This window comes from Misgurnus anguillicaudatus, chromosome 3 (genome assembly GCF_027580225.2).
Source record: "Misgurnus anguillicaudatus chromosome 3, ASM2758022v2, whole genome shotgun sequence".
NCBI lineage: Eukaryota > Metazoa > Chordata > Actinopteri > Cypriniformes > Cobitidae > Misgurnus > Misgurnus anguillicaudatus.
Genome location: NC_073339.2, coordinates 24,176,626 through 24,204,564, shown reverse-complemented (window position 1 = coordinate 24,204,564; position 27,939 = coordinate 24,176,626).

The following is a 27,939-nucleotide window of genomic DNA, read 5'->3' as shown; positions in this document are numbered from 1 at the left end:
CAATACATATAATGACTCGTTTCAGCAATTCAGAGTCGACTCTGCTTTAGAAGCCAATAACTTTATTAATCCTGCACTTTTTGGTTCAACTACTTTACACGTTGTTTACATTGATGGACAGCTACACGACACACTGCAATAAAGGTTAGTTTCGATTTTGGATCTGTGTGGCTCTTTAATAGGTCATTATTCAATTCAATTCAATTCAATTTTATTTATATAGCGCTTTTCACAATACTCAATTGTTTCAAAGCAGCTTTACATTAATAGAAGCAGTAAAAGCAGAGAAAAACGACAGATACATTCAATATCTGAATGACAAATGAACTCCTAGCATCTGAAATCTCGGTAACTTATAGGAATCACGTGAGGTACTGTAAGAATGTAATGTACTATAATATCTTGTTGTACTACCGTAAAAATAAAAATATAGGTGGGCAATGAAAATCATTCAAAATAGTTGCATATTATTAACTAACGTTACTGATCTTAAGTGTATTCGTAGAACAGACTTCACAAATCTAGCGTTGGCCGAACAAGCACATAGTTAGATAAGTTAGCTTACCTGAAACTGACCACCTTTTCAACACCCAACGTGGTTTTAAGTTACCGGAACATTGTAGCCGAACTATTACTCTGGATAAGGGTGTTCCTCAGTCGGCTTCCTGTCCGTTAAAATTGGTAAGAAACAAGCGTAAAGGCGCTTGAGTGAGCTTTCTAAGTTTAACGCCTTCCGCCACTGCCTCAGCCTTTCATCATCTATGCAGCCGGAAGTACGTTGACAAAATGAGCGCAATGGCACCGCCCTTGTTGTCGTGAAAAATAAGGTTAATAGGAAAGATGAAGCGAATGATTGAAACTATGGCTGCATTCACACGGTACCATAATACTCCTCAAGACGGTTCCGTTCACACGCAATTCGGTTATTTACAGGTTTGACAAACGCATTATATAACCGACCTCACACGCGTACATTTTCGGGTTTCACAACCATATTTACAGAGAAGCTGTGGCGTGTGAATGGAATCGCACTGGAAAACCAGTTGTCTGTCACGTCATTCGTTGCTCTCTGTTACAGTGATTGAAAATGACTGCAAACTACGCAGCAGAATTGCTCCATAAGGTTAATGTGATATTATATTACCTTCATAGACGCCACAGAAAATAATACATTACGCATAGAATCGCGTGCAGCCCAATTCAATTCAATTTTATCTATATAGCGCTTTTCACAATAGTTAATTGTTTCAAAGCAGCTTTACATTAATAGAAGCCATGAAAAGCACATAAAAACGACAGATAGCAAAACATAATACACGATAGCATAAGCAGTTAAATTTGCTGCTGCTATGACTCAACATTATAAGTGAGCGTATTACTAATGTAACGTCTAGAAGAGGAAGCTAAGTTAAGCCCAAAAAGGCTGCCTCCCCGGGTTAAAAAAAACCCTAGGAGAAAAAAACCCGGGCTTTTAAGCCGGGGAAATAAAAAAGTCCTAGGAGAAAAAAAACCTTGGGAGATATATATATATTCACATATAAACGGATAAGGAGATTAAGCGGAGATTAATCACGTTGAAGGACGACCAATAGATCAAAGGTGTGCCGACTTTCACATTTACCGGAACTGGGTCTATTTGTCTCATTGTCCTCGGGGTCGAGGACGAGACAGGGAGAGAAAAACAAAATCATATTAGCGTCGGGGGCGTTCACATGTAATGCAAGTGTCACAAAGTGTTGTGGTTTAAATCAGCTTAGTTCCAGACAGGCTAACTATTGCAGCATAATTATGTTATCAACAGTTGAGGATTTAGCAAATTGGGGGCCCAATGCGAAGGTATATATGGTAACTAAGGGTCACCTTCCGATCTTAAAGAGAAAATGAAACCTGTCGACTCATTTGACTAAGGCTTGAAGCCCCACTGTCGTCGTTAATGCAGGTTCAGTGGCAAACGGGTCTATATTGCATACTAGTCACAAGACCATGAGAAAACGCCAACATCGCAACCTGACCATACGTGCTAACCCGTTTGACTAAGGCTGGAGGCCCCACTGTCGTCGTTAATGCAGGTTCAGTGGCAAACGGGTCTGTATGGCATACTAGTCGCAAGATACAAGAAAGCGCCAAAATCGCAACCCGACCATACGTGCCAACCCGTTTGACTAAGGCTGGAGGCCCCACTCTCGTCGTTAATGCAGGTTCAGTGGCAAACGGGCCTGTATGGCATAATATTTCGAAGATACAAGAAAGCATCAAAATCGCAACCCGACCGTACGTGCCAACCCGTTTGACTAAGGCTGGAGGCCCCACTGTCGTCGTTAATGCAGGTTCAGTGGCAAACGGGTCTGTATGGCATACTATTCACAAGACACACGAAAGCGCCAAAATCGCAACCCGACCATACGTGCCAACCCGTTTGACTAAGGCCAGTGGCCCCAATGTCGTCGTTAATGCAGGTTCAGTGGCAAACGGTGGCAAACTATTTAATGCAATTCATTTTGAAGTGTTCATGCTGATAAGGTTTTTATTTATTTATTTGGTTGGTCTGTGTTATGACTGTGAGTGCTTTGTTCGGTAAAAATAACTATTGCGAGTTAAGTACCTTTACTAGACAAATTATGCGAATGATTTGTTGAAGAGAAAAGTTTTAAGTCTAGATTTAAAGTTATCGACTGTGTCTGATTCTCGGACATCGGTTGGTAAATCATTCCAGAGCTTAGGGGCTAAGTAGGAAAAGGATCTTCCACTTTTAGACACTTTTGATAGTCTTGGGCAGTGATGCCACAGTTACTTTGAAAAAGTAATCTGATTACTGATTACTGATTACTTCTTTAAAAAGTAACTAAGTTACTTTACAGATTACTTGATTTTAAAAGTAACTAAGTTAGATTACAAGTTACTTTGTTAGTTACATTCCAGTAGCTGCCAACACCCCCACTGCCTCAACATTAAAAATGACAACCGGTTTTGCCAACACTCACTTTATTGGAAGTGCATTTTTAAAAGTAACGTCAACAATGTATCTCCTGACATTTTAAGTTGAACTGTTGTGTTTTAAAAAACTAAAATATATATATATATGAGTCTTTCTTGACTTCACTTAACATAAATAGGGGTGAGCAGGGGCCATTTTCAGAAAAACTTAATTTTAAAAGTTAATGTTTTAGACAGAGATATATTTTTGCTGTGGTCAATAATTCACAAGTGTGGTCTATCAAAACCAGCTGAAATTTTGAACAAATGTAAAACGACTTCTGTATAATTTCACTTTAAACAAGAGTAGTGGATTGTTACTTTTGACCTTGACAGCAGGGACGAAAGTAACACACAGGTGGGTCAAAAGTAACACAACAAAACATGATAGATTTTTGTGTTACACTTGTTTTTATTAAATATATATTACTATGACCTCTTTAATATGTAACTGCAAACTTATTTTGTCATTTATCTTTGTAAAAAATAATTAAATTACATTTTTATTTTAAATTTCAGTTTTATCAAATGTTTCAAAAGCAACCAACAGTACAAACTTAAATTGCTGAGACTAAAAAAAAATTCAATAGTTTGAACACTATGAAAATAAATTAAATCAAATTAGAATAATATACATTTTTTACCATATTATACACAGTATAAGCAGCGGGACAAAACTAACAAGTGTTACTTTTGACCCGACAGGATCTACTTACTCTATAAACTCGACTTACTTTTATTTTGAAAAACTGAGAAGTCTTCAGGATGTTATATACCTTGTAGATTTATCAGTATTGTAACACATGAAACGAGAAACACAACGAGAGGCATCCAGCTGCAGCCCCGCAGACTCACTTCTTGCTAGACACCAGTGGCTGGACACCAGTGGATGGACAGCTGACGTCATTTCCGTATCGTCATTCACTTTTCAAATTTGACGCGCCATGCACATGTCAGCGGTAAGAAAAAATAATAAACTGTCGATGATTTATCGGTCATGAATTCAAATGCACAAACTAGCTAGACAGTTTTAGTGGGCAGGAATGAGGTGTGGTGTGCACAGTGTGCAATAGTTTATTTGGAACTGTTCATGTTTTATTTTCTCTTGAAATCGGGACTTCCCCCACAACCTTACGGGCCTGACTGTTGCTTCTTCATTCTGATGGTCAGATTTGTCTAATTTTACTAAGATGTGTGTAATTTCCAATAAATATTGCAAAACCACGAATTTGATTTGCATTGTTTGGTAAATTGTCTGATCATGTGAATCTACGTATATTTTAAACACAGAAGTGGTTACATAAAAAAAAAACTGTGGTCAATTAACATGTAAAGTTACAAGTCTGTTGTATTGACAAAACGTTATATTCCATTGATCTGGCTGAATTTAAGTCACAAAAAATAGTGAAATGATCTGAACAATATATATTTTCAAGGTGGTTCTTGTGAATGCAGTTTGCATGAATTATTGATGAGAATTGTTTTATGTAAAGAGATATGATAAAGATCATATTTCAATTTGCACACATTTTATATTATATATTTTAAGTCATTAAAGTAAAATGACAATACAGAAAAGACGTGTGCAATTAAAGGGATACTTCACCGATTTAGCATTCAGCTTTGTATCTGTAGAAACCCGGCAGTATTACTGAATGACCATGTTTCCCTCCCTCATTTCCCCCTGAGAGGAGAGATATCTGCATTTTGGTTCTGCAAAAAAGTCCTCCGATGATGTAATATGATGATTTTTGCATCATCGGAGGACTTTTTTGCAGAACCAAAATGCAGATATCTCTCCTCTCAGGGGGAAATGATGGAGGGAAACATGGTCATTCAGTAATACTGCCGGGTTTCTACAGATACAAAGCTGAATGCTAAATCGGTGAAGTATCCCTTTAAGCCTACAAAAAAATGTCTATCCACTGGTGAAAACCGAAAATAAATATGCTGTCTATCCATAGGTGAAAATATAAAATATATATGCTGTCTATCCAGAGGTGAAAACCGAAAATAAATATGCTGTCTATCCAGAGATGAAAATATAAAATAAATATGCTGTCTGTCCAGAGGTGAAAATATAAAATAAATAATGTGTCTATCAAGAGGTGAAAATATAAAATAAATATGCTGTCTATCCAGAGCTGAAAATATGAAATAAAATTGCTGTTCATCCAGCGGCGAAAAAGGAAATTAGCGGCTAAACGGAAATGACGTAGGCTGTCTTTCCACTGGTGTCCAGCCACTGGTGTCTAGTCGGAGGTGAGTCTGCGGGGCTGCAGCTGGATGCTATTGAACACAGCACGTTGTAAGAAAAAAAGACCGCTTTTGGAATGTACTTATCATGGTTGAAAACACAGTTCTGGATCTACACGTGGAAATCGGTGAGTAAATAACGCGATATTTGTCAACTCTTTCAGAGGTTATGTGCTAAAATGCTGTCATAGTGAGATTTAGATGTTATCAGGGCTCGGAGAAAATCGCTTTGTTACTTTCGTTCTTCTACTCTCCCACACTTACTGATTTTGCACTGAAGTCCAGCTTTTGTTGTTTGGGTAGTGGTGGATGAACTCCTGCTCACTGCTTCGCATCACCGGGTGGGACTTGCTCTTAGTTTGACTGTCTGCGCTGTGCCGCGACTCCAAATGTTTTTTTTTTTAATTTGACGTAGTGTTTTTGTAGCTGCATCTCTCTTCTCTCTCCATTGTACGTTGTTTACGTTTGTGTCGCTTACACGTGACCTGAATTATCCTCGTGCTGAAAACGTGACTTGTCGCACACCTGACTTCACTTCCCGAGACGCAAGAAGAAATATACAAGAAAATATATATTTTACTAAGGAAAATTTCAAAAATAGTAACGCACAGTGACTTGGATAAGTAACTTTAATCTGATTACTGGTTTGGAAATATTAACGCGTTAGATTACTCGTTACTAAAAAAGTGGTAAAATTAGAGTAACGCGTTACTAAGTAACGCGTTACCGGCATCACTGGTCTGGGGATAATCAAGAGACCAGAATTTTGCGACCGTAGTGTGCGTGATGGATTGTATTCTGATATTAATTAAATAAATAAAGATATGAGGGTGCTAGGCCATTTAAAGCTTTGTAGGTGATTAGTGATATTTTAAATTGTATGCGATATTTGACTGGTAGCCAGTGTAAAGATGCCAGAATTGGGCTTATGTGGTCATACTTCTTAGATCGAGTAAGTACCCTTGCAGAAGCGTTTTGAACTAGCTGAAGCTTGTTTACCTGATTTGCATGGCATCCCCCGAGTAGTGAGTTACAATAGTCTATTCTAGAGGTCATAAAAGCATGGATAAGCTTCTCTGCGTCAGATGTAGACAGTATATGGCGTATTTTTGAGCAATTTCTAAGATGGAAGAATGCTGTGCGGCAGACGTTGGCGATATGACTATCGAAGGATAAGTTGCTGTCGAACATCACACCTAAGTTCCTAACCTTGGAAGATGGCACCACAGTGTAGCCATTTATGGGCAACTTGTAATCTGACATATTATGTTTGTAGCAATTCGATTCAATAATAAGTATCTCTGTCTTATTGGAGTTAGGGTTGTGCCGATAGACGATAGTATCGTGTATCGACGATATTCAGACATATCGCCAATGGCAGGCTTTCATGGCGATAGTCATGACGATAGTTGGCGAATGGTTATTATTAATATTATTATCATAAATTTACATTAACATCCACAATGCATGCTTTTCCCCGCATGAGGGTTTGTGGGCTTCACTTTACGCTGAGAGCTTGTAAAGAGAGAATTCCTTCTGGCACATACATGCACAAGTCAGATCACTAGGTATTAATCCTGTTTATATGCATTTCAAGGAGTTGTAGCAATACATCCCTCAATATATGATTGTGTTTAAAATATGATCGCGTTCCGCTGGACCGATGCATTTAAAAAGGCTCCTCTGAGAGCACCACTGCTTGATACGTGTAGCCTTCTGCAACAGCACTAAACAAATGCATTGAATTGTTTGTATGTGCGCGCACGTGTGTGTGCATGCGCAGATGCATGTTATTACAGTTATTATCATGGTCAGGGTTTTAATGACGCGCTCGCATTAATGGCATCAGTTTTAAGAAGGTTGCGGTCATGACGACGTTGCTCTTGTTCTTTTTTGTCCACCCATCAAGTGACTTGTTATAATGAGTAAAAAATTAACAAATAAAAAATGAGTAAACTACTGCCCTGCCCCCCGATACTATCGTGTATCGCCGATTTCACAGGCTGACGATAGGACATGGAGAGACTTTTTCTTCATGGGCATAAGATGTACATTACACAAACATTCATGCCTTTCACCTCAACAATGGAAAAGTAGTGCTTATTATACTTTGTGTTTGCGACCGCTACCTTTATGCTCGTTGTACTTGTCATCGCCCTGTCACCGGTGTGTTCTGAGTGATTGCTGCGCGATGACTGGGCTGCCTGTCAGTGCTTCATTTGAGATGGGGTACTACAGCAGCAGCAGCCACTGCTCGTTCAGAAGAGAGAACGATGCGTGTTTTCATGTCAGTCTACAATAGTCTCCATCCACGCCAGAAAAGATCGCTAGATTTGTCCTTGTTGCTTTTTTGAAATTAAGTCGCTAAAGTGATAGAAAGTTGCTAAATCTAGCGACTAAGTGACCAAGTTGCTCAGATTTTTTACACTGCTCGGAGTCGGACTGTGCATGCTTGTGCGTGAACTCTGCCCCTGGTTGGCTAACAATGGAAGTTAAGCCAATCATCATCAGCTATATGGTTGTCCCACCCCCTCTAACACGCACACACCAATCATCATCAGTTATGTTTCTCCCAACACACACACAAGAGAAAAACAGTGTCTGGCTGAGAGAGCGAGCCTACATGGGTGAAAATCACTTCAGTGAGATAAGTTTTAGTAACACGCAGCATTTTAATGTCAGTAACGATAACGGCGTTATACTGGGGGAAACAGTAATTTATTTGATTACTCGATACTGAAAAAATAACTCCGTTAGTAACCCTGATTACTTATAAAGCCGTTATTTCAATCAATTGATATGACTCTTCTTCATTTACATAAACAAAGTGATAGCGATTGGTTAGATACAACCTAAACCAGGCTAACGCCTGACCACTGATACCAACATAGTTTTCTAGTCTATTGAGTAAGATTGTGTGATCTATTGTGTCAAAGGCTGCACTAAGGTCTAGTAATATAAGGATTGAGATTTCACCACGATCGGATGTTAATAGGAGGTCATTTGTAACTCTAAGCAGCGCTGTCTCTGTGCTATGGTGGGGCCTGAATTCTGATTGGAACTTTTCATATGTACTATTATTTGTCAATAATGTGCGTAACTGGCTTGCCACTACCTTTTCTAATATTTTTGAAAGAAAAGGGAGATTTGAGATTGGTCTAAAGTTATTAAGCTCTACCTGATCAAGCTGTGGTTTTTTAATCAGCGGTTTAATAACTGCTAGTTTGAAAGCGGTTGGAACGTATCCTATTTCTTGCGATGAGTTAAAGATATTTAGTACCGGGGTTGACACTACAGGGAATACCTCTTTAAGTAGTTTTGTGGGAACGGGGTCTAATATACAGGACGATGATTTGGATGATGTGACTAGTTTATAGAGCTCATCTATTGTAGTAGGTTTAAATGAATTAAGATGCTCATATGGTGTTAAGTGAACTAATGGGTAGAGTGGTGGCTGCTTGGGTAGCTACGATGTTTTCCCTAATAGACGTAATTTTGTTAGAAAAGAAGTTCATGAAATCGTTACTATTGTGTTGAAGTTTACTATTGGTTTCTGTTTGTTCTTTGTTTCTAGTCAGTTTCGCAACTGTGCTAAAGAGGAAACGAGGATTATTATGATTCTCATTAATAAGCTTGCTGAGATAGGTAGATCTGGCAGTTTTAATAGCCTGTCTGTAGTGTTTAACACTCTCTTTCCATGTTGCACGCCATACCTCTAACTTTGTGCTTCTACAATTTCTTTCCATTTTTCTAGCTGCCTTTTTAAGGGCTGCGGTATGATGGTCATACCCTGGAGCTGGCGGTTTTTCTTTGATTCTCTTTTTTCGAATGGGAGCAACGGCATCCAATGTGTTAAAACAGACATTGTTCAGGTTTTCTATTACAATATCTAGATCGTCACAGTTATCTGCTACATGTTTCATTTGGGACAGGTCTGGAAGAGTGCTAATAAAGCTATCTTTAGTGGTGGAAATTATTGTTCTGGCTAGTCGGTAGCATGTTGTGGATTGAGTGATCCTATCTAGAAGTACAGTGTATGACACAACGTAATGGTCAGAAACTGCATCACTCTGAGGTGATATTTCGATGTCATTAATATTGAGTCCGAGTGACAGAATTAAGTCTAATGTGTGCTTACGAGTATGCGTTGGCCATGTCACATTTTGTCTAATATTGAGAGAATTCAGAACATCCATAAACGCACGTCCTAATGCATCTTTTGGGTTATCCACATGGATATTAAAATCACCAACGATAAGAGCTTTATCTACAGTGACTACAAGCTCAGACAGGAAATCTGCTATTTCTTTAAGGAAATCTGCATGGTGGCCTGGAGGTCTATAGATTGTAGCTAAGGCAAAAGAAAGCTGTTTGTGTATACGATCAGTTATTTCCATATTTAACAACATTAGTTCAAATGATTTAAATTTTAGTTCAGATTTTTGGTTTACTTTAAAAGTTTTGTTGTATATTGTAGCTACACCCCCTCTCCCCTTTAATCAAGGTTTGTGTTTATAATAATAGTCTTGTGGGGTGGATTCATTTAAACTAATGTAGTAGTCTGCTTTAATCCAGGTTTCTGTTAAACAGAGTGCATCTAAGTTTTGGTCATTAATTATTTCATTGACAATAGGTTCTTTATTGATCGAGCTTCATCTGTTAATGTAGTGTTTTCTAATTTTATATTAATCAGATTTGTACCAGATGTGGCAAGCGGTGCTCTGTATTTATTTGTTCGAGGAACAGATACAGTTGAAATGTGTTGATATTCTGGAAAGATCGACTCGAAGTGCTGGGATATAAGTGATGTTGACATATCACGGCAGCTAACAGACGGACGGTTAAGCCGATCCGTCTGTTTCCTGACCTGGGCCCTGGATAGTCAAACAATATCAGAATTAAGACTATTGATCAGATTTCTAGTGAGTATAGCACTTCCTTCCGATGACGGGTGAAGGCCATCTCGGGTTAGGAGGAATGATCTCCCCCAGAAATGCTTCCAATTGTCCAGTGTTAATTTCGTTAACGAAGACGATGACGAAAAATATTCGTCAGCGAACCTTTTTTCATGGACGAAAACTAAATAAAAACTACGTCAAAGTCAGATATGATGACAAAGACTATAACGAAATATAACTGACACTTTAGTCAACGAATAAAAATAAGACGAAAATGTTAGGGAGGGACGAATGAACAAGAGATCCAATCAGAGCTACTCATTTTGTGGGACGAGTTGGGAAGAAATCCAATCAGAGTAAATCTTTGAGGGTAGGTTGATCTACACAGGCAGCAGTCGGCAGAGCCATTTAAAAAACCTGCGGCAAAGTTCGTTTTCACAACAGGTTGTTTACATTATATTTAGTTGTAGCTACAGTCTAAGTTACCCAGCTTTGGCTGATTTTAGTTGACTTCGCTCATTGGCAACACGCTAACGTTTTGCGGTGCACCCGGTCCGAAGACATGTCTCATTAACAACACAAATGTCAGAGCTAGCGTCTAATCTGGTCACACTTCAAATATGACAAGACGACAGCCTGTAAAGACGACTCATCCAGAAATGCATGCGAAGGTAAGCATACACGCTTTCAGATAAACCACTGTGTTTTCGCTTAACTTGGAATAACATAGAAACTAAAGGAACACACCTCTGAACTGTATTGATTGTATTGGATTGTTTGAATTAATACTGAGTATAAATATTCAATGTCCTCAAATTGAATGAAATGTGTAACGTTGCTATTATAGTAGATGTTGTGGTTTTACATGACTGGACAAAGTGCGTGCGTAAGTGCGTGTGTCTCTCTGTCTGTGTGCGTGTGTGTCTTTGTGTGCATGTCATTTAGGGAGAATGCATATCTTTTTCAGGGACCATGTATATTTTTTAGGTAGAGCGGGCCTTATGCTTGTTTTATGTGATATTATCTTTTGTGAAAAAGCCACGGTCAGTTTTTGTCGTTAAGAATAAAATAATAATACGTGTTTTCTATAACAACCATTAAATCTGTGTCTGTATTGCATATTCAAACCTTAATACCATTCCATAACAGACTAAAAAACATAAGACTAGGCTAAAACTAAAACTCTTATGATATTTCGTTGACTAAAACTAGACTAAGACTAAAAGATTTCAGATGACTAATATAAGACTAAAACTAAATGATGTGTTATTCAAAAGACTAAGACTAAATCAGAATTTGCTGCCAAAATTAACACTGCAATTGTCTATAAACCCTACATTATGCTGAGGGCACCACTTTGACATCCAGCCATTGAGAGACACTAATCTACTATGCGTTTCATCTCCCCGGTAGGCAGGGAGGGGACCAGAGCATATTACATTGTCTGACATTGTTTTTGCAATTTCACACATCTACTCAATAGTATCTTTGGTGATTTCCGACTGGCGGAGCCTGGTGTCATTCGTGCCAGCGTGAATAACAATCTTAGAAAACTTCCGCTTAGCATTAGCCAGCACTTTAAGTTTGGATCTAATGTCAGACGTTCTGGCTCCCGGTATACAGTCGACTATGATGTTTGGTGCCTCAATGTTAGTGTTTCTGAGTATAGAATCTCCAATGACCAGGACACTTTTGACAGGCGTTTCAGCTGGTGTATGTGGTGTTGTACACCAAAATAATGTTGTAATTAAGAATATGGTAATGTTCTTACCGTCAAAATAACTTAAAGTAAAATCTTACTTGTTGCCATAGAGACATAGTTTTGAACTGGTTCAAATGAGAGAAGTGTTGTGATTGGACTATGGTTGTCTAATTGCCGCCCCCTGTGGTCGAGCAGTGTGCAGTGCTGTGGTGCTGGAGCACGTGTGTTGAGCTGCCGATAAAATAATAAAGAAATCACTTTTTCTGTTGTTCTAAGTTTCCGTGCCGTGTTCATTTATTTGGTAAAGCTTTTCCTAAACCGACGACTTTTCGTGCGGACACAACAGTTTTGGCGACGAGGATGGGATGTTTTACTAAAATGGACAGAGTTGTGAGTAACTCGGTTGAGGCCTGAAACACAGCAACGAAAAAAGTGGATGACTAAACCGCGTTAGTCAAAAATGGCTTTTGGGAAGCCTGAGGATTTCCACTTTGATGAAAGTGAGGAACATTTCGATACCTATTTGGAAAGGCTCGAACAGTATTTTACGGCAAATGGATTGAAGGATACCGACGAAAAAACGAAAGCGGTATTCTTGACGATCGTGGGAAAAAGAACTCACAGTTTACTTATGGACTTATGCAGACCAGAGAAACCGTCGCAAAAGACTTTCAACGAGCTGATTGAGCTGTTGAAGAACCACTATGTGCCAAGGACGAATTTCATTGCAGAAAGATGCAAGTTCCACGCCAGAAATCAACTGGACGGCGAATCGATAAGTGAGTACGTTGCGAAATTGAGAAAACTGTCGGGAACATGTAAATTTGGACGGTTTTTGGATGAAGCTCTACGCGATAGATTCATGTGTGGGGTAAAAAGTGCTGAGTTAAGAGATCGACTGTTAAATGCTGCTCACTCTAAAGATTTGACCCTTGCGCTTGCAATAGAAATGGGTCTGGCCTATGAAGTCACGTTGAAAAGCTCGCAACAGTTTGCGCCAAAGACTTTTAAGGCACACGTAGTGGAAAGAAAGTTTTCCGCCAAGCCAAAAGAGGTTGTGGGAAAACCGTGTTACCGGTGCAACGGAAAAGGACACCAGCCGGACTCTTGCCGTTTCAAAGATGTTGACTGCCGCGATTGTGGGAAAAGGGGACATATCGCGCGAGCATGTCGAGCGCGGAAGGAAGGGAAACCTGACTTCAAGCCGGCCAAGTGGACCAAGCACCTGGACGCGACTGTTTCACCGGACAGCGCAGCATTGTCACAGGACGTGATGAGCAACGATCTGTATGCCGCAAATTGCAACGCACACGAGCGCGAGAGAAATTGCAACGCACACGAGCGCGAGAGAAATTGCAACGCACACGAGCGCGAGAGAAATTGCAACGCACACGAGCGCGAGAGAAATTGCAACGCACCCGAGCTGCGAAACGACCGATTCGACGTCACCATGGAGCCAAGAGCTAGTGGTGTGCACAGAGGAGCTGATATGCAAGGGACGGATTTGTTTGCTATAGAGACTAAGGGGGACAAGGTAAACAAGCCGTATTATGTGTATGTTCGAATCAATAACCGGCGTGTAAAAATGGAGATAGACACGGGAGCGGCTGTTTCTGTGATCTCCGAAAAATTGTACCGTCGAAGATTTCATAAGGTGAAATTGTCTCCTGCTAACTGTATTTTAAAAACGTATAGCAAAGAGTCTCTTGAGCTAAAGGGTAAAATCACTGTACAAGTAAAGTGTAACGAGCAAACAACCATGCTCGAATTGATGATTGTAAAAGGTGATGGGCCCTCCCTAATGGGTAGAGACTGGAGCAGTCGGTTAAACTTAAACTGGTCCCAGTTAAATAAGCTGTCTGTGTCTAGTGAAACGGTAGACCAACTGTGTGACAGATATGCCTCTGTCTTTCAGCCAGATTTGGGTATGCTTAAGGGGATCAGTGCAAAACTTCACGTGGTGAAAGATGCAGTACCAAAGTTTTGTAAACCGCGCACGGTACCTTATGCTTTGAAACAGAGTGTTGAAAAGGAGTTATGTAAACTAGAAAAAGAGGGTGTAATTTCTCCTGTCAGTTATAGTGAATGGGCAGCCCCCATTGTGTGTATTCCAAAAAAAGATGATAGTGTAAGGATATGTGGAGATTACAAAGTAACCATTAACCCGTGGTTGGAGGTGGATCAGTATCCCCTACCCAGAACCCAGGACCTTTTTACAAAATTGTCAGGAGGTCAAAAATTCACAAAGCTGGATTTGTCCCAAGCTTACCAACAGGTGCCACTAGAGGAAAGCTCCAAGCGATACCTTACTGTCAATACACAAAAAGGACTTTACATTTATAACCGTCTACCTTATGGGGTGGCTAGTGCACCTGCCATTTTCCAGAAAATAATGGATCAAATACTACAGGGTATGGAGGGTGTCATATGCTACCTTGATGATATCCTTATTACAGGCAAGGACACAAAACAGCACATGGAAAATCTGGAAGAAGTGCTAAAAAGGTTGCAAGCCTCTAACCTCCGAGTTAGAAGAGAAAAGTGTTTGTTTTTTCAAAGCAGTGTCTCGTACTTAGGACACGTGATTGACTCTGACGGCATCCATCCAATGAAAGAAAAAACGGATGCTATAAAAAAAGCTGCCATTCCAGAAAATGTGACAGAACTCAGATCTTTCTTAGCATTGCTAAATTACTATGGCAAATTTATTCCAAACTTGTCAACCATCATAAAGCCCATGACAGAGTTGTTACATAAAGACATTGCCTGGTCGTGGTCTGAAAATTGTCAGGCAGCTTTTGAAGATGCAAATAGACACTTAATGTCAAACCAAGTTCTGATTCATTTTGATCCTGATCTGCCATTGATCTTAGCATGCGACGCATCTCCTGTAGGAGTGGGTGCAGTAATCTCACACCGAATGAGTGATGGTAGTGAAAGACCAATAGCTTTTGCTTCCAGAATGTTGACAAAAACCGAGCGAAATTATTTGCAGATTAAAAAAGAGGCTTTAGGACTTGTATTCGGGGTAATGAAATTTCATGAGTATTTGTTTGGAAGACAATTTATACTAGTAACAGACCATAAGCCACTGCTAAAGATTCTGGGACCTAAAACAGGGGTGCCCACACTAGCCGCAGCTAGGATGCAAAGATGGTCCCTCATCTTGTCTGCATACAAGTATGAAATTCAGTACAAGAGATCAGAACATCACGGTAATGCGGATGCATTATCGAGACTTCCTTTAAAAAACGAAGATGTCAGATCAAATCCAGTGTATAGACTGTCGTATCTTGATGAATTGCCAGTTACAACAGTTGATATTGCACAAACAACAGAGACCGACCCTGTGCTTAAAAAAGTCAAGGACTATGTAATGAGTGGTTGGCCAAAACACATTGTGGAAGAGAAGATAAAACCATATTTTGCAAAGAAATTTGAACTTTCTGTTGAACATGATTGTCTTCTGTGGGGATATCGTGTGGTAATACCTGAAACATTACGTGATAGACTCTTAGCCGAACTTCATGATAGTCACTGGGGTATGGTGAAGATGAAATCATTGGCCCGAAGTTATTTTTGGTGGCCTACACTTGACATGAACATTGAAGAGATTGTGAGTCAATGCAGTGTATGTCAGCAGCAACGCAGCATGCCTACCCCTGTCCCAGTACATACATGGAAATGGTCAACAGGACCCTGGGAGAGAATCCACTTAGATTTTGCTGAAGATCATCAGCAGATGTTATTAGTGGTGATGGACGCTCATGCAAGATGGCCTGAGATTTTTCCTATGCAGTCAACTACTTCAGCAAAAACAATTGAAGTGCTAAGAAATCTGTTTGCATCTTATGGCCTTCCGCAGGAAGTGGTCACTGACAATGGACCCCAATTTACATCCAGGGAATTTGACGAATTCTTGCTGCTAAATGGGGTAAAGCACACAAAATCACCTGCCTATCACCCTGCCTCTAATGGGCTAGCTGAAAGGTTAGTTCAGAACCTAAAAAAGCACTTGCAAAAAACAGAGCAGGTGGTGGTATGACACTTCAACACTGTGTAGCTAATTTTTTGTATAGCTACCGCAATACACCTCATAGTACTACTCACAAGACACCTGCTGAACTATTCCTCAAGAGAGCTGTTCGAACCAGATTATCTCTTATAAAACCACAGTTCTCACAGGCTTTCAGGTGTGAGCAATCTGAAAAAAATGAGAAGCCTTGTAAGGTCAGGACCTTCACTACTGGTCAAAAGGTTTTGGTAAAGAATTACAGGGGAGGAGAGAAATGGTTAAAGGGTACAATTTCAAAAGTGTTGGGCCCAGTAACTTACATGGTTGATGTTAATGGAAACTGTGTAAAGAGGCATGTTAACCAAATGTTAAGTTGTAAAATTGTGTGTAACAAAAATGCTGGGGATCCAGGACAGCTTCCTTATACAGGAAGGAACTGGGACCCTGATGAAATTGACATGGACATTTATAAGGACAATGAAACTGTCAATCCAGAAACTGAGACTGAATTGGTAGCTGATAAGGCAATAGAGTTGTCAGCTACTGTGGCAGAAACTGAAAGGTTGTCAGAAAACAACCGTCCTGTTAGAAACAAGCGTGATCCACAAAGGTTGAATTTGTAAAAAAAAAAAAAAGTCTACATAGTGATTGTGTAGGATGTATAAAAGAGTATGGAAATGTTCAGAGATTGTTTGGTAACAAAGAGTTTGAAAAATGTGTTTTTCGGAGTTAAGTGAGAAATAAGCTTACAAGGGAGGAGCTGTGGTGTTGTACACCAAAATAATGTTGTAATTAAGAATATGGTAATGTTCTTACCGTCAAAATAACTTAAAGTAAAATCTTACTTGTTGCCATAGAGACATAGTTTTGAACTGGTTCAAATGAGAGAAGTGTTGTGATTGGACTATGGTTGTCTAATTGCCGCCCCCTGCGGTCGAGCAGTGTGCAGTGCTGTGGTGCTGGAGCACGTGTGTTGAGCTGCCAATAAAATAATAAAGAAATCACTTTTTCTGCTGTTCTAAGTTTCCGTGCCGTGTTCATTTATTTGGTAAAGCTTTTCCTAAACCAACGACTTTTCGTGCGGACACAACAGTGTACTCCTTAGGGGATCGAATTTGTTAGAAATTATCGTAACGTTATGGGTCTTAGAAGGAAGCCGTATATGACTATGCCGCCTGACAGTCACCCAGTTAGTCTGCCGACTTGACTCTGATGTCGGAACCGAGCCATGTGTATTTTGATAAACACTATGCGCGCTCGATACAGTATTTGTAATATTTACATTAGCATCTGATGTCGGAACCGAGCCATTAGTCTTTTCGCTCGATACAGTATTTGCAACAGTAACATTAGCGGTTTTGCTATCCTCAACTAGCGTTCGGATGCGCGATTCTAGTTCAGCAACCTTCTCAGTCAGCCTTACTACTTCAATACACTTAGTGCATGTAAACCCCTCTATGCTAACGGCAGAAGCTAAACTATACATCCAATTCAATTTTCAATTTAATTTTAATGACCACACAGCCAGGCTGGTGGAATTTGTTTTACAGTACAGATCTTTCTTTGGTACAGGTTCCAGCATTACGTTAAACAAAAAACATAAAACATATAAAGTAACATACATAACGAAAAACACATTAATACATTCATATACAACACAGAGTGTTTAAGAAGTCGCACTTAATCCAGTCCTCAGCGTACAGAGTTAAGAATGTTTATTGCTGTTGGGATGAAACTGTTTTTAAATCGAGTTGTTCTGGATGCTGTGACTCTATAGCGCCTTCCTGAGGGCATTAGCTGAAAAGCGTTGTGTGCAGGGTGAGTATTATCTGAGATTATTTTATAGGCCCTGCGTAATGTCCGTTTGTGGTAGAGTGATTCAAGGGATGGTAGAGGTGAACCAATGACTTTAGATGCTCTGTTAATGATGCGCTGCAATTTCTTCCGGAAAAAAGTGTCAAGACTGCCAAACCAGACTGTAATGGATGTAGTGAGAATACTTTCAACGATGGCTGTGTAGAAGCGGAGCAGGAGATGTGACCTTTCTTTGAACTTCTTGAGCTGTCGGAGATGAAAAAGTCTTTGCTGGATATGTGGATATGATCCGAGTTAATTTCCCATTTAAGGTGGCAAGTAGTACATTTTACAATAACAAGCGGAGTCTTACCGCTTTCATGCTGGGCGATGGCGTCTTCGTTTACCCGAACGCGGTCCGCGGAGCTGCATCGCGTGGGGTGCTCGCTTGTTGCATGCCTCGGTCGCCTGCGAACGTCTGGGGCCAGGGTGATGTCCCTTATGCAACAAAAATATACTGCAGTATATTGGAAAATATCATGTAATATATTAGGCAATATATTCCCATATATCGGATTTAATATTTATATTTCCCAATATATTGTAATATATGCATAGAAAATATCATCACAAAATATATTGTAACCAAGACCAAAAAGGGCACTATGTTTTTCCATGTAATAGTTTGTCTTTATATGATTTAATATACTGCAATATATGCAGGGGCGTCGCTAGTGTAAGAGCTGTAAGGTGGTGACAAACCCTGACAGAAGGTATTTCCTGAAGCCAGCAGCAAATGGCTGAATCCACAGGAAACCGCTTCCTAATTCCTGTTGAATTATCATCTGAAACCTTCCTCAAAGAATTCACATCTACCCCCCAAGACAGTTACCCCATGGTGTGGGACAGAGTCACACCCGACCACACTTTCTTGTCCCCCTCTCCTCATGTTCTAAAAGCAATACATTCTACATGTATAAAGAATGTGAAACTGGTTTTGTTTGGTGTTATATGAAGTGTTTTAATGCAAGTGGTACATTTGGGTTTATTAATATGACAACAGGATTCAATGTTAATCTGTGACAATAAATAAGTAAACTTAACCTAATGTTGGGAGACAACAATCCTAACTTTGACATGTTGACCAATCACCCACTGTATGTATATTAGGCTACACCCCTGATTTTACAACAACCAATCAGTACCAAACTCCTATATGCTTTGTTCTCTGGTTATTTAAGGAGATGTGTAGAAGACTCGGGCGGGACTTTCGATATCTAGAAATGCACCCCCATGATGCTGTATCTTTGATTCAGCATCATGTTTCTTTTTATTTTATTCTGAGGAATCTGTAACCAGATCTTCATCTCCTTACCAGGTATGCAACGGTTTTTCGCTTGTTTCGTATTTGAATTGGAATGTAAATTGGCTTCTGAATTATGTGCTACCTACCTGGTTAATAAATTGTTACGTTTGCATTCATTCTAATTTGCTCTGTTTTATTGACTCTCATATTTGTTCCCCTTACACTAGATCCCTTTTACTGGGGCACATGCCCCAGTGTAAATCTTTTGTGTCCCGGTGTAAATCTCAAGTTTAAATTTTAGCAGTTAACTGTATTCCTATACAAAGATAATCGCGGCAAAAACGGATCTATATGCAATGTAGTTACCCAATTTACGCTTGTAAAAGTGACGAAGCAGTCGCATTGACTCGTGCACACACTTATCCATGTCCATGCACGTCTTTGCGTTCATCTGCACACAACCGCATTCAAAAGGTGATGCCAAGCGAGTTAGCTTATGAAAACATGACTAGACTAAAGTACGTTTCTAAATAATAATAATAATCTTATTTTGACTCGATCATTATTGGCTTCTTTAGATGAACATGTTTTGTGCAAAGCAGGGAAAGCGAAGCAGACAAGAGAGATGATGAGTTTTAAGGAGGTAAGACAAACTACATCCTCACCCGATCAGGTCTGAAACATTAGAGGAAAAATCTCAGGAAAACCTTGTCAAGTCTGTAGAATTGAATTGTTGCTGAGACAGATGTAAGATGTTCTTAAGATTATCTAAGTGTACTTCACTGTGCTATTTTGAGGCACCATGAATATGAACTAACATGCACTTTTAACATACTATCTCTGTATAAAAAAAACGTATTTAGTTAACACTTGTATTAAACTTGAACACAACTTTTATACAAAGATGGGTTCAAGTTTACTACAAGTGGTACATAAATACATTTTTTAAATAAATTTTTAGCACATTTTAGTTCATATTTATGGTGTCTCAAAATAGCACAGTAAAGTACACTTAGATGATCTTAAGAACATCTTAAGAAGTACTAAAGATGATTTTTTTGTATATTAAGTACAAAATTAGTGTGCGAAAATAAAGCACTTTAAATACAGTATGGAAGTGTACTACTTTTTCACCTGGGTTAACACATGAGTCAGTTTTGGTGAACTGTTACTTCAAAACTCTACACACAAATCCTTACATTTCTCAGTGCTTACACCATCTGGTCATATGGAAAGCACTAGCATTCAATACTGTTCACTCAAGTCAGCACAGCTTAGCAAACAATTACCTAGCTGGAAACACTAAAAGTCAAAATTGAACACAAAGCAATCAGATCCTTCAATAGATACATAAAAGGGCCTGAATCTGTTCATTGAGCTTTGAAACAATTGATCCACAGAGAAATGAAGGAAAAGGTCGAGGAGAAGGAGGAGGAAGAGGAGGAGGGAAAGAAGGAGGACGTGGTGAAGGAGGAGAAAGAGGACATGGTGAAGGAGGAGGGAGAGGACATGATGAAGAAATAGGTCGAGGAGGAGGAGTAGGAAGAGGGGGAGGGAGAGGAGGGGGCAGAAGAGAAGGGAAAGAAGGAGGACGTGGTGAAGGAGGAGGGAGAGGACACGATGAAGAAATAGGTCGAGGAGGAGGAGTAGGAAGAGGAGGAGGGAGAGGAAGAGGCAGAAGAGTAGGGAAAGAAGGAGGACGTGGTGAAGGAGGAGGAAGAGGACATGGTAAAGGAGAAGGGAGGGGACATGATGAAGAAATAGGTCGAGGAGGAGGAGGGAGAGGAATAGGAGGAGGGAAAGGAGGAGGACGTGGTGAAGGAGGAGAAGAGGACATGGTGAAGGAGGAGGAAGAGGAGGAGGACGTGGTGAAAGAGGAGGAAGGAGATGAAGGGCAAGGTGACAAGCAATTTCAAGGTGAAATTCAAGCCACTCTAGTTGACCATGTCCTGGTCCATGGTATGACTATGAGGGAGGCTGAGCAACGAGTAAAGCCTAATTTGAGTCGCTTCACTTATGCCTCCATCTTCAGAGCCTTAAGGGAGAAAAAACAGATAGGTGTACTTACAGTAGGACTGCTCTATACAGTAACTTTAGTGTGCATAGACTGTTGGACTATGCTACTGGAATAAAGAAATGCATCAAATTGCCTTCCATACAGATAGACATATCAGCAGATGAATGCAAGGGGTGGATCAGGCAAGAGGATTTTACCCTCGCTGTTTGGCTAGGACCAATATAGCCTGTGATGTGGATGAGATTCTCTGGCCTGACCCAGAACTAAGACAGGATGTTGAGGCAAAATAATAAAAAATTACAGTTGTGCTGTGTATAGCACATGAATGAATAAAAATGTGCTAATGCATACATTGATTGTGTCTTTTTGGTCATGTGAAAAGGTTTTTGAGGGGGAGAACCACAAGCAACTTACCAGTTTTGGATATATTGTTTTGAATTGATTGCACCAGTGTGTAATACTATGTTGTAGTGTGTGTGTGTTTGAAAGCTTGTGTGTGTTATCTGAAGGAAAAGTTTGGTATTTCAGTAAGAGTGAATGGTTTTGAGTGTAGAGCTTCATTTTGACCTAAAATATGATGTTTGGAGTATTGTGTGAGACTTTATGGAATTGTCTTTACTGTTTTGAGAATATGAGGCATAGTTTCAAGAAATGTGTAATAATGTTAGGTATAATGAAGATTATACTTGTATATATGTATCTTTTGCAGTAACTGTTGAGCTGTAGAATAGTGGGTTAAGCAAAGGACATTGTATAGAAGTGTTGCACACTTCTTCCACACAGCAGGCTTTCAAAAAAAGTCAGCAAAAAATGGGGGGCCTGTGCCCCAGTAGAGCTTTATATCTAGCAATGCCCATGAATATATGCATGTGCTATGTGTGTATGTATGTATGTATGTATATATGATTTAACAATTTTTACTTTCCAAATAAACAACTACAGCATATAGCCTAAAGAAAATATTGAAGACAAAAATCTGCATTACACAAATAACAGTTTTATTGAAACAGCAGAGACCTTTCTTTAATGTTCTACGTTTGTCAGTACTCTACTCAGCACCGACTGCTTCAACCAGAATGCGTGCCAAAGGCGATGGAGCATAATGCTTGAGTAGGAAGCTGAGATTCAGGCGTGAGGAGAGGACAGGACACATAAGAGAGACTAGCAACAAGGAGGCTGATAGGTCCTGACCTATAGTCCTAACTCATACTCCTAATCAGTAGGTGGCGGTAATGCACCTAAAAGTTGTTTGCTAACCACCAGTAAAACTCGAGAAGGAGATCGTTGGCATGCTCTCAACCCAGGGAAACTTCAACCGTGTGTCTCAATTCGTTCCCTAGCTCCCGAGGTCGTGAATCAGTATATCGTGTACACAGGTTCGGGCACTGGTAAGGACCCTAGCTCACTTCACATTGGGACAATGTTCACTTATTTTTCTGTCACGTGGCTATAAGCGTGTTGTAATCACTCACAGCTGTTACTCATCAACAACCGGCAAAACCAACATCTCTCTGACTTAATTTTAAAAACAGTGCATTGTGAAAAATGCTGTCATTATTCTCTTACATATCTGTGCATAAAATGGAGGCATATAATTACATTTTAAATGTAATAAATATATTTACAATTTTAAATAAATATTATTATTTTAAATATTGAGTAGATTGTGGTTCCTTACTGTGTAGCAATGTGTGTTTATATTTACAACTAAAACAAATGTTTGTCTTTTATAAAAGTTCTGTAACATTTCATACAGTTTATTGAGTTGGATCACGTGTTATTCGGTTGGCGAGCTTCAGAAAAGGTCACGTGATTTCCGGTTAGGGAACATAGGGACCATTGATGCTCACTGGTTTTTGCGGTGCATTGTGGGAATTTTTAGGGAACGAACGTTCCAGTGCACTGAACGGATTTTGCGATTGAGACAGCCCTTAAAATGGCGGACTCCCTGATCAGTGCCCTGACTACTGAACAAGGGAGCTGATTGAGACACGGCAAGCTTTACAAGGTACATAGTTTTCAGAGGTTGTGCTTTCCAGTTTTGATCGCATCTCTTCCAGGAGAGATTTTTGTGAACCAGATGGGAAGGAGTGAGAAAGGAGAGAGTAATCGTTGTTGTTTTGTTCCACAGATGCTGTTTTAAACCAGTTTCCACGGCCGAAGCTGATGTTAGAAAATCCATCAACAGTAGAATATGCGAGCTAAGACACAAGGTGAAGTGCAAAAGCATGGGTATATAAGTCATTTAAATCAGTGAAGAGCCAAGATGGACTCCTAACCAGGATAAAGGCCTCTTCTTTTGGCAATTTATTTATTTGCTTTTCCACGTTGCCAAAGCTCCTTGAAAGTTTGTTTATTATTTATTTATCTATTATTGTCTGTGCATTTTGTTTATATTGTATTTTTAACTTTATAACCGCACTGCTGAAAGTTTGAAATAAATAGACCTTGGTAATTTAAATTGCTTTAATTTATATTTTGTATATTTTCTGTTTTATGTCACTCTTTTAAAATGTAATTTATGTTAATGTATTGCAAGACATTTATGTAATGTAAAGCAAACCACATTGTCTGACCATGTGCAAAACCTCTTGTGGTTGTAATAGGTCTGTTTAGCTCTCTACCTCAAATTAGTTTTAGTATGTGTGCCTGATTAAAAGAAAATAAAGGTGGCTTTTGATAGATTATCCATTAGTCTGTGTTAATATGTGGTATAAATGTGTGTACATATTTTTATGTATATATTTCTATATAATTTTACATACTATTTAAAATATATTCTACCATATAGTAAACATACATGTGACACTATATCTGTACATATATTGTTAATACATTTTTGCATATCAATCGGAATACAATATGGCGGATATTTATAAATATAATATTGCATATATTTTGAGATATATAAACACATATATTATATTCACGTGCAATATATTAAAAGCGTCAATTATTTATATTTATCAATATACTGCAATAAATTACATATATATAGAATATATGTATCAACATATTACTCATGTATTTTACAATATACTGCAATATATTGCATACATAAAGAATATATGCATCAACATATTACTCCATATATTGCCAATATATACTGCAATATATTACATGCATAAAGAACATATGCATCAACATATTACTCCATATATTGCCAATATATACTGCAATATATTACATACATAAATAATATATGCATCAACATATTAATGTCAATGTCAATGTCAAATTTATTTATATAGCACCATTTCTACAACACAGGTTGACCAATGTGCTTTACAACAGAAACACCAAACACTCGCACAATAAGAGATTAAATACTCAAAATAAAGTAAAACACATCTACCAATAAAAAAATAATTAAACGAATAATAAAATATGTAAAATAAAATATATAAAATATAAAACAAGATAAAAGAAAAGACAGAGTACCTCAACCAGATATAAAAGCTTTATCAAACTATCAAAAATATATTACTCCATATATTGCCAATATATACTGCAATATATTACATACATTAAGATTATATTTATCAACATATTACTCCATATATTGCCAATATATACTGCAATATATTACATACATTTAAAATATATGTATCAACATATTTCTCCATATATTGCCAATATATGCTGCAATATATTACATACATAAAAAATATATGTATCAACATATTACTCCATATATTGCCAATATATACTGCAATATATTACATACATTTAAAATATATGTATCAATATATTACATACATTTAAAATATATGTATCAACATATTACTATATGTCAGGATTTGTGTACGAATAAACCCGGATGCAAACGATGTCGGGGAAAAAACACAAAACACTTTATTTGGACAAAACAAAAACCCACGATGGGGTACAAACCATGAAACACTGGCAGATAACACTAAACTTTGACTCTGACTTGAATAACTAGACACGAACACCAGTAACAGAAGACAATGAACCTGCAAAGAACTAAAGATACACTGACATTAAATAGAAGAAAGCAAACAAGATAACAAGCGGGAACAGGTGATGGGAGAAAACCAATGATTACTAATAAGCAGGAGAACGAGGGGGCGGGGTCACAGGACAAGACACCGGAGGCACATGCCAAACACAAAAACAAGGCATGAACCTCCACACAAGGCCAGGGACTGCCAGAACTCTGCCACCATGACAAAATACCATGACAAAATACAAATATAACAAGACTTCAAGGCAGACACTATATTGCCAATATATACTTCAATATATTACATACATTTAGAATATATGCATCAATATATTACTTCATATATTTCTAATATATTATGGGATATATTAAATAGTATAATGAGATGTATTTAATCAATATATGAAAACGGCAATAATTGCAGTATTGTATAATATATTGCAATATATCACTTACATATGTATAATATATTTTTATATAATATATCATGATATATATTACTATGTAAATTTCACAATATATGGAGACACATTAAATATATTGTCATGTAATATATTGAGAAATATATTTTTGTTGCATAAGGGGTGGGGCATGCTGAATCTGTGAAGGCCGGGCAGCGGCTCCTCCACAGCTTCCCGATCACTTTCATGCTGGACGATGGCGTCTCCGTTCACCCGTTCACGGTCCGTGAAGCTGCATCACGTGGGGCGCTCGTTTGTTGCATGCCTCGGTCGCTTGTGGACGTCCGGAGTCAGGGTGAAGTGGGCGCTGTACCTCGTGTTGGATCTGCTAAAACCGGGTATCAACTTCTCCACAGCTTCCCGCTCAGATGAGGACCGGTCAGAAAAGCATATATCAGATGAATCCGCCATTAGATCGGAAAATGCTAGCTTCAGCCGGCACGGTTTGTTGATGCTAGTGGGCTATATGCTAACACTGGGTGTTTATTAGTGATAAATAGTTTCACGTGGTAGTACTGCTCAATAATCGTCACGGTAAAGTATTCCTAGGATAAACTAATAAGTTATATTATATAAATAGGAATAAGATAGTAAAAAAAGGATTTAGGTGATGAACTCGACGGAGCTCCGATGCACGAGCTGTTCAACGATCAGACACTCAGGTATACGTTGTCCTATATGTTGTCTCCTACCTTTTTCCTTGTGAAAAACACAACCTTAGTCTTTTCAATTAAGAATTTAAAGCCCCATTTGTCACCTCATTTTCCCACTTGACCCTACTGAAAAATCCAGCTAAAACCAGCATAAGCTGGTAGCTGGTTTAAGGTGGTTTATGCTGGTCCTCCCAGCCTGACAAAGCTGGTCATGCTGGTGGGCCAGCTGGTATTCCAGCCTGACCAGCTAAATACAGCTAGACCAGCTTAAAATGTGACCAAAACACAGCTAGACCAGATTGCTACACCAGCTAAACCAGCTTCCTTCACCAGCAAAACTAGCTAAAACCAAGCTGGAGACCAGCTAAAACCAGCTCACCAGCTTATGCTGGTCTTAGCTGGATTTTTCAGTAGGGGACCCATTCCATCTTGCAGTTACCTAACTACATTCAACATTTATTTTTCTTTACCATAATGCTCCACCATCAGCAAACAATGACCTACCCATATCTATTGGTATATTTGCAAATACATCATTTATCATAATGGAGAATAGCATTGGGCTTAATAAGCTTCCTTGGGGTGTTCCATTCTACTGCTTGGATATCTCTGTTCCTATTCTCACTTGAATTATTTTTGGTAACACTTTATTTTACGACCCGCAAAGTACCGCGTAATTAAACCGAATTTACAGCGTACCTATTTGTAACAACAGGGTACCTCTACAGTACGTACTTGTAGGTATAAGGGAATAATATTTTAAGTTTGGGGTAATAAGGGGGTAAGAATATAAAGAATTATAAATTATTTATACTCTAAGTATTTTATAACTACAGGGTACCTATTGTAATATTACGTGGTATGTATGACTTAGTCAAGTCTATGGGGAAATTATGTTTTATTTTTTATTTTATTTTATTGTGAATTTTTCATATTGACTACTGAATGTATACAGTCGATGTCTACGAGCCACATCTGCAATCACTTTTATTTTAGTAGCCTATATTACTTGCTTTTAATAACAAAAGTCCAGCTGATTTAATGTGGTTATCTTTTTTTAGGTAAGTACAATAAAAATAGCAACTTATTTCCTATTTACCAGGAAACTCTTACATTTGCGGACATATTTGAAGTGGTGCTTTGCAATTTATTTATTTTTATTTCAAATGACACAATAATGACCACAAAGCAGCACGCTATTTGTTATTTTTAATAGGTGTTATCATTGGTAGAAATAAAACTTTGCAACATGTATAAACACAAGTATTTTAGCCAAATATAATGTATGCAATGACAAACCAGAATGAAACAACGGCAGATATCAGCTTCCGCTAAAGCAAAAGACGACTACATGCATAGGCTGCAGGTGTAGAGCGCGCGGCCGTCTGCAGGAGGTTTGCTGGAACGCGATCCTGAGGTGAAATTTCTTTAAGAGGTTTTAAAAACGTTCTACACTGTGGAGTATGGCTGCGAGTGATGTGAGCAGGATCCGCATGCTGGATAAGGTGACTGGTTTTGTTAATACATGACTCACGCATTTCAAACAATGTTTTTTCATGAAAGTTGCCAGCTAACGGTAGCAGCAGGTTAGCTAGCACATAAATTAGCCTAAAGTTATTAACTGGCTCAGAAAACTCTGTTTCTGTCAAGGGACAGTGAAGAAACATTTACTGAAGGCTTTCATTTATGTTTTTTATATGTAGGTCTAATGCAGAACAGCATTTATGAGACAACATCAACTCATCATCCGAGTGGACAGCAACACCAACAGAGGAAGCCAGCCGCAAAAACAACGAAAAATTGTCATGACTTTATTTGAAATAAAAGTTATGTGATAATAAACATTAAGTGTTGACTTAATTATAGTGTTTTAAATATGTTTTGAAATAAGTTGTTT